At 32.4% G+C, this 9,403-nt stretch overlaps 1 protein-coding gene across 3 annotated transcripts in view; it reads right to left on the bottom strand.

The window, feature by feature from the left end:
- The window catches only part of CPQ (carboxypeptidase Q), a 3,127,273-nt gene that overhangs the window by 3,020,667 nt on the left and 97,203 nt on the right, over positions 1-9,403 (bottom strand). The gene's annotated exons all lie outside the window — the stretch shown is intronic.

Genomic DNA, 9,403 nt, shown 5'->3' with positions numbered 1-9,403 from the left:
AGTTTATAAAGCTATATTTAAAATATTTCCCTATTTTTGGGCCTTTCTACTCCCAATTATGTCAGGCTTTGTCCAGATTTCTTGGGCTAGGAGGTTGAGAGGTATGCTTCAGAAAATTACACTAAGGGAAACATTATCTTTAAAAAAATTAATCCACACTAAATGAAGCTTTAGGAAAAGTAACATAGCTATTACCAACCAAAATATATACAATCCAGAAGCATTCACACCTGACAGAAATTCATTACTACCAAGACAGCCTTAAAGTCCAGCTAAGTCGATCCATAGTGTAAAGAGTTTCATTAACACTACTATACTCTTAAGAAGACTTGTTACTGTTACTCTATGTCAACAATGTCCATTGATTTTGTCACATTAAATTTGAACATCTGAATATTTAGGAAACAAATATATTACTTACATCCTTTGTCACATGTAAATCATGTAAGTTCACATGGCAATTTCCAGATTTTCATATATTATTGGTAATTATCACTTTCAGTAGAACTCATATGATATGGCTGAATGTATCAATACTGAATGTATTTTAAATGTATTTACATTTTACATTATTAAGAACATTCTTTATTACCACAACTAACTTTATTAACTCTCTTTATTATCTAACTCTCTATCTTTATCAGTATGTGTATCGATATCTTGATCGAAGACATACAGTTATTTATTTATACTATGCTCTTATCAAGAAATATATATTATTTTCAGGGAACTTCCCTCCCCCAGGTCCCCTCTGAAAATGGGCTTGTCCCCAGATGGACCAACCTGGCAAACAAAACATAAACGCACACACACACACACACACACACACACACACACACACACACACACATGCACACACACACACACACACATGCATGCACGCATGCACACACACATAATACATACATACATTTGTTGCTCCCTTGCACTTAACTTTCCTGCTAACAGCATGTCTCTTTAAACTATATTACAACATCAACAACAGCTAGAGCATGGCATCAGCGAAAACAGAATTCCTTGTATTTTAACTAATAGTGTAGAAATCATTCATAGATGTTTTACTTCTCTCCAGAAATAAACCAGAAACATACTAAGACTAAACTGAAATTTAACAAACCTTCTAAAAAAAACACCAGCTTTTTTTGATGTGTTGCAAATTCTCCACAGTGTAACTTAATGTATCAAATTTCAAGTTGTCGCTTAAAGCAGCAGAACATATGTATGAAAGGGTTCCTATCATGAAATCGAACAGGCTGAACATCAAACAGCTTTAACATCAGAAATGCCGTTCGTAGATGTGTTTTTTGTGAGATCACGGTACAATGAAGATTGGAAAATGTGCCCTTTCCTCACTGTAGTGCAATCCTGGAGTTGGTATATGTAATTAGTGGGGGATCAACTTCGAGGTACAGCATTTTCGACATTTAAGCTGTTAGATCTTGGGTCTTTTTGATTTTTGTAATATAGACCCGTATGAAATACCTGAAGATGTTAGTCCAAGCAGCAGAACATATGCATGAAATGAGTCTATATTATAATCTTGAATGTTTAATAGTTCAAATGCATAAACATCGAACTTTATGCATCGAACTATTAAACAATCGAAACACAGTAAAAATATTTGTAGAACAAAAAAAAACCAAAAAAACTAATGAGTGTAGGGTTAAACTCGTTAGGGTAAGTATTTGATGTTTAAATTTTTTTTTCGAAGTTACAGAACTTCGATAATATGGTGTCGACCATATTGTATTCGATGTTCCGTAACTTCGAGTTTATATTATAGACCTGCATGAAATACCTGAAGGTGTTAGTCCATGAAGAAGTCACTATAAGCATACTTCAAGTGTTATCAGAGCCATCATGCCTATGCAATACAACAGATCAAAACTGACCAAGGTTCCCACTTCCAAGTAAAACTGAGCTTATCTTTTTTTTTTTTTTTTGCACTACATTTTATTGAAGAACACTGAGTATATCTTAAGCACATCTAATGGAGTATACAGTAGTGATAAAATGATAAATAATAGAAACTGTAACTGTGATTTAAGCAGCAGTTTTAGTTCAAAACACTTTCTTTTGACCACTTTGGAAAGTATCATTCATGTTAGGTAATATACTACACAGTTAAAAATGGTTTCTGTTTGTTTATCCGTGAGCCCAATGTCAGGGAAATATTTCTTATTAACAATCCAAAGCCTTGCTCTCCAATATATTTCCTTTCTAAGCTTTTCTAGTGCATTCAAATAACCAGCATAAGTTTAAAAAAGTAAAAAAAAAAAAAAAAAAAACACATTCAAGTATTTCATCTGCATGACACATGCTTAAAGTATGGATTTGCAAAATCTAAACTGTAGGCTAGAACTAGCTGAACATCTGCTGAAAGATTTACTACAAAAAATAATATGTTTGAAACTCTCTTAATTGCTTTTTCTTGACAATAAAACTATAAAGAACTAACTGCTTCAGAATAAGCCACTCTAAGCCCAGTGTACAGGACAGTACTATGAAACAAGACATGCAGGGTATACTAAGTAACATCAGTGAGTGATCTGTAAAGACAGATAAATTAGAAAGCAAAATGGACAATTTTGTAAGAGGAAAGTAAAAAACAAATTGAAGTGTTGAGTGAATCTCTTAAACAGCAATCATCAGAAATCTCGAGTATAGAAGAGGCAATGTCTGACTTTGGTGAAAGATTACGTGAAATGAGAACAACACTGAATTTCTTCTGAAACAAAACAACTTATTCCAGGAAAAAAAATAGAAGATTTGGAGAACAGATCTAGAAGGAATAACATCAGGATTTACGGGATTCTGAAAAAGAAGACAAGACAGTATGATTCAATTCATTAATACCTAGCTGTCTAAAACTTTGAACCTGCCTGAAGCTTTTTCCTTTGGCATTGAAAAGGCACATAGATCACTTTCTAACTCATCTTTAAAAAAATAAAACACCTTCACCAATGTCAGTGATTGTAAGATTTTTCTCAAGTCAAGATAAGGATTTAGTCTTAAAAGCTGCATGGACTATTTATCCATTTAAAATGAAGGAAAGAAGATTTTTAACATCTTGGAAGATGCAATGGGCTGTATACATAAAAATAAAATCCTAGAAAAAACAAAAGAGATGGACTGGAATCTATCAACTTCTTTGAAGAGAAATTCAACAAGAGATGGTTGGTTAATAAAAGACAAAAACAGTAAAACACTGAAGGATAAATGAAAATCAATGTATTTCATGTTTATGAATTATTATTGATTTAAATAAGTGATTGAATACTTATGAACGGGAGCTGAATATTACTTTTTGCAAGGTAAATCATTTCTTTCTTTCCCTACTTCCAGCGGTTACTAGTTCCCTTTTTAAAATGTTAACAGTTTGATTTTTTTTAGCTATATATGAAATTAAAGCCACTTACTTTCATTTAGAGTTTAAAAGGTTAAACTATTCATCTTATTAGAAGTTAATCATTATTATGATAAAACATGTTAGGTGGCACACTTTCTGACATCTTGGCATAGTTGAGTAATGTACTATTAAATATAATACAAGATGCAACAAATGACACTAAAGAGGCATGTTAAGTTACATTCTGGATTCTTAAAAAGTCCAGTAGTATGCTACTAATAGTATACTTGACATGTAGTAGCCCCCAGGAAAGGCATGCTATGTTATAAATAAAGTATAAAAATATAGTTTTTACCTACATAAAAGGATTGGAATAATATCAAATAATTAGATTCACACTTTTACAAGTTAAACTAGATCACACATAACTGCCATTCTTTTAATGCAAGTTTATATGCTATGTCTCCTTTAAAATGACTTATACTAAACATCTCATAAAAATAGTGCTTACTAAATCATGAAATGTTACTTCTTTAAATACAATAGCTTTTTAGTGGTTAACATACTTTGAAATGTTTTTGTTGTTTTTTAGTAGTTTGGAAGGGCTTGGGGGATTTGGGTTGGATTAACTCATGAACATTTTTGTGTGAATTGTAGCTGATAAACTGTTCAACTGAAAGCCCTTGTCATGAGGACAAGCTTAAATCAGCTTAATTAAGAGTAATGAGCACTTTTATGATGCTGCTGGAGTTCTGAAAATTCTATGAACTGTCCAGGTTACTCCTTCCTGTCTAAAAGTAAATAATCATAACATTTTGAATCATATGCTAAAATGTCAATGAACAGAAGTTAGATAATAAGCAAAAACAGTGACCTGCATTCTAAACCACTGTCAGTTATTAAATAGTTCTGAATGCTTACAATATACCAAAAGGATAGTTTATATACTAGCCTATAGAATGAAACTTCTGATCAAAATTTAGGTTTGTGTTTCTCTGTTATTGTCTCTTTTTAATGATAACAAATCTTAACATCTCAGAACAATTTTTATGGAAAGATTGAATCTTAAAAGGGAAGATTTTTCAAATGTTTGTTTAGATACTATTAGACATAATATTTAAGGAAAAAAATAGGACTGATTCTCCTGCAGTAGTAGATTAAAGAGTATAAATATATATGGGTAAATATAAATGTTCTATTATATGATACTCTACACTAGGATTATAGCCAAAATATAAAACTTAGGTATATAGTAATAGTACAACACATAGTATACAAACAGAGATAGCAAAACATCAGAATAAATACGTATATAGTTAAAGAATATAAATATGCCTACAAAAGTGGGAGGTCGGCATAGTGGTTAAGGTCTTCGCCTAATAGGCACAAGGTGCAAGGTTTGATTCTCACATGAGGTAACTGGCTGGGCTTGGAATGACCCACAAAGACAATTAGGCAATTAGCCTAGTACTAATTTATGAATGTCTGATTCTATGAACAACTTTACACATAGTAAATAAAATAAAAAAATATAAAAATCTTCTGACCTATAAATTAATAAACATGAAAATAACAACTGACTTCCTCCCTATAGTAAACCAGGGAAAGATGATTGTAGATATATTCAGTTTGGTCAATTTATAATAAAGATTCTGAACACCTGTTTAACCTTTCTTATTCATATTACCTCACTGATGTTTTTTTTTTAAATAATGCATACTAAAAATATAACACCCATTAATATGAATTGGAATTATGAGCTAAACGTAGTTAGTCTAATGGAGAGCTTGAGAGGAAGTTTGCTCATGTTTTTTAACAAACTAGGATTATGTCATTCTATCTTAGAATGTTTTTGGGTTATATCATTAGGTACTTTTTTATTTGTTTCAAAAGTTTTGTCAATACATGACAATTTCATATTGTTATACATAAAATATATAGTAGGTTCTGTACATACATGTGATTTCATTATACCTGTGTTTTTTTTCTTCTTTTATATAAATGTCTGATTTTAAATGTATATCCGTTAATGGATCGAATAATCCAGTAAAAAGGGGGAGCCTGTTCAAATGTTTGCAATTATATAACACTCAAATAGTATTTCTACAGGAAACACATCTACTTAATAAAGATCTAAATAAACTTTCATTAAAAATTCTTTGGTTTTAGCAGGTTCCTGCTTTTGAGCTAAAAGAAGAGGCACCCTTATTTTATGGAAGAACTCAACAGTAATGCCTAATGTAAAAGATACCTATGTTGATAAAAATAAAACAAACAAAAAACACTAACCACCAAAGACTGCAGTGTTAAACAATGACTGAAGATTAAACACAAGCACTGTAACATCACCACGAAGAGAGAGTGCATGTTCAGCAGATAAAATCAAAATAAAACCAGCACAATTTAATGTTGTTATTGTTGTTGTGTCTTTCAGCTTTTCCCGGTTAGGGGTCGCCACAGCTGAACTCCGGTCCGCTAATGATTGGCAGTAGATTTTTATGTGCCGAGTTGCCGGCCCTGACGCACAACCTTCAACGAAGGTACGCCCATTCACGTATGTCTCCACACAGAAGACGCTCTAGCTGAGAATTGAACAGGACAACGTCTTACTGTGAAGCGACAATGCTACCGCAACACCACCAACATATAAAATCCTTCAAACAACAGGATGTAAATCCTCACAAAAAAAACAAACAGGATTAGCGCTTTCACCTATGCCTTCATCAGATCCTATTCACACTAAAACACCCCCCCTTTTTTTTTAAATTGCTTTTCAAAATAGGTTTTAAAGGCACCTACTCCATTAAGACCAGGGCTCCTGTCTGCCTGTAAATCAGCTAGCCTTGGAAAGAATGCTAGATAATACAAGGGGCGGAGATCTATCAAATAAAACTGAAGTCTTGGAAACATGCAGGACAGCTGATTTGCAGGCAGACAGGAGCCCTGGTCTTAATGGAGTGGTGCCTTCAAAACCTATATTGAAAAGCAGGAAGCTCAGGAGATGACTTGACTTGATTGGATTAGCAATAATATTTAAAAAAAAGTGAGGTGTTTTAGTGTGAACAGGATATGATGAACGCATAGCCGAAAGTGCTCATCCTGTTTGTGAGAATTTACATCCTGTCATTTGAAAGATTTTATTTGTTCTTTATTAAATTGTGCTGGTTTTATTTTGATTTTATCTGCTGAACACGCACTCTACTCTCTCTTCATGGTGATATTGCACTACTTGGGTTTAATGTTGATAAAAATAGTAAGTTAAGCATTGTTATCACTCATTGGGACAGAAAACTATATACATTGGTGAATTCCTACTGGACTCCAAGGGTTAGAGCTAAAGATACAAAAAATCGACACTATAGCCTATTACATGAAAGGTGAAGTCATAATGGCTGGTGATTTTAATTGTATTTTATCAAAGATTCCACTGCAGATAGAAAGCTGAGAATCACATCTTCAGCCAAACACTTAATTAGTTTTGTAAATCTAAGCAATTTAAAGGATATATGTGAGATAAGGAATACAAACTCACTTCAATTTACCCATTATTCATATACATACAGAACAAAAACAAATACTGCTAACATTTTTGTCTCAAGCAATCAGTTATCACAAATCAGATAAGTTTCAATAGTTTCATATAAATTATCGGACCATAATGTTATAATCTTTAATATTATTTTAACAACTGACAACTTAATACATCACAGGAGATTCCCAGAATACATTATTAAAATAAAAGGATTCAAGGATTGGTATGTTAAAGAGATCAAAACTTTTCTAGAAATAAACATGAATGGTGAAGTATCTGACATTATCCTGTGGGATTCATTAAAGGCTTACTTAAATGGAAGAGTTACAAGCTGGTATCTTAGTAAAACAAGAGAATGGGACAAAGAACTGAATACACTACAGGCCAAAATAGACACCCCAAAGTTAAACCTAAAGCAAATCACATTATCAGTCACTCTGAACTTAAAAACTTAAATACAAAATATATTGAAATTCTAAATCAAAATTTCAATAAAACCTGGAAAAAAACTTCAGGCATATTCAGTAAACTCTTTAAGCTTGCATAAACTTGCTCCTAGATCAAAGAAAATGAATGAGATAAATCATATCAAAGAAATTACAACACATACAAATAATAAAAAAAGAAAGAAGAACAGATATTACAAGTATTCTTGAGGGTGTTAAAATATGTTATTAAAATATAAATAATAATACAAATAACCTAGCTGTTGATGGCACAGTTGAAACTTTTCTAATGGAAAATATAAATAATAAAATAAAAAGTGAACAAATTAAAAAAGACCATTCACTTTAACATAAACAACAGATCAAATAAAAAAAGTTATAAAATAATAAGGTACTGGACTTAGATGGTCTTATACCAGAACTATACGATATATTACCAGATGATGCAGTTAAAATATTAGATAAAGTCTACAGAGAAATAAAAACAACTGCAGGAGTCCCCCATCATGGAGATATTCCCTTACATCACATATTTTAAAACAAGACAAGGATCCAACAAAGTGTTCATCATATAGACCCATATCTAAGATGTTCATGCCCATTTTAGCTAAGAAAATTAATCTACTTATACCTAAACTAATTAATGATCAAACTGGGTTTATTTTAAACAGACAACTACAGGATACTATAATAAGACTGCATAGATTAATAGACTACACAAATAAAAATAAAAAATAACTTTCTGTCATTAGTTTTGATTTAGATAAGGCTTTTGACTTTTGAGTTAATTGGTAGTACCTGTTTGAAACAAGCACCTGAGCTAACTGCATTAATTTTTAAGTTATACAATAACTCTTATGTTCATGTTAAAACGTGTTTTTTTTTTCTTTCTTATTCATTTAAATTACAAAAAGGCACAACACAAGGCTGTCCATTATCACATTTACTTTTTGCATTAGCTATATAACCCTTTGCTAATGGTATCAAAATAAAAGAAGATTTTGAACTGAAGATTTATCTCTTTGCTGATGATATTTTACTAACAGCAGGAAATATAGAAAATTCATTAGAACATGTAATTAGTTTTATTGGTCAGTTTGAAGAAATGTCAGACTTAAGATTTAATCATAATAAAACAAGTACATTATTAATTAATAAAAAATTAAAAAAATGCATACAAAAAATATTCTAACTTCCATTGGAATACCAATCAAATGAAATACCTTGGTATAACCATTATGTCTAATAAGAAACAATACAAACAAACTCTCAACAGGTTGCTGATAAAATTTTAAGCTTAGTCACAAATTGGAACAAATTCTTCTTTATCATGCATATTAAGATGGTAATTCTCCCTAAAATGTTGTCTGTCTTACATTCATTAGTACTACCTCCAGAAAATAAATGTTGAGGAAGATAAATAATACTCCACTTAATTTTTTCTGGCATCCTAATACTGTATGGTTCTTCAACAATTATAAATGATATAGCATTATAGATAAATTGGGCGGCCACGGTGGTGCAGTGGTTAGCATTGTCGCCTCACAGCAAGAGGTTCTCTGGTTCAATCATCGGCTGGGGTGCCTTCTGTGCAGAGTCTGCATGTCCTCCCTGTGGTCGCATGGGTTTCCTCCGGGTGCTCCGGTTTCCTCCCACATCCCAAAGACATGCTGCAGGTGGATTGGACACTCTAAATTGGCCCTAGGTGTGAGTGCGTGCGTGTGTGCGTGTGTGTGTGTGTGTGTGTGTGTGTGTGTGTGTGTGTGTGTGTGTGTGTGTGTGTGTGTGTGTTTGTGTGTGTGTGCCTTCTGTGGAAGGTTGGGCGCTGGGCTGGCAACTCGACACTGTAAAACTGCACTGCCAATCATGAGCGGACAGGTGATCCGCTGTGGCGACCCCTAACCGGGAAAAGCTGAAAGAAGAAGAAGAAGAAGAAGAATAGCATTATAGATAAATTCATCTTATGAGTCAAAAAGTAAACAAATACATCAAGAAATATTATTAGTAAATAATAAATAGATCACAACCAGATATAAACAAATAGTTCCTAACAGTTTTATCTGGTTATTAAAAGAT

This window comes from Protopterus annectens, chromosome 3.part0 (assembly GCF_019279795.1).
Source record: "Protopterus annectens isolate FY-2018-M chromosome 3.part0, PAN1.0, whole genome shotgun sequence".
NCBI lineage: Eukaryota > Metazoa > Chordata > Ceratodontiformes > Protopteridae > Protopterus > Protopterus annectens.
Note: the sequence above shows the minus strand (reverse complement) of the source record. Positions and strands in the feature narration are given on the sequence as shown.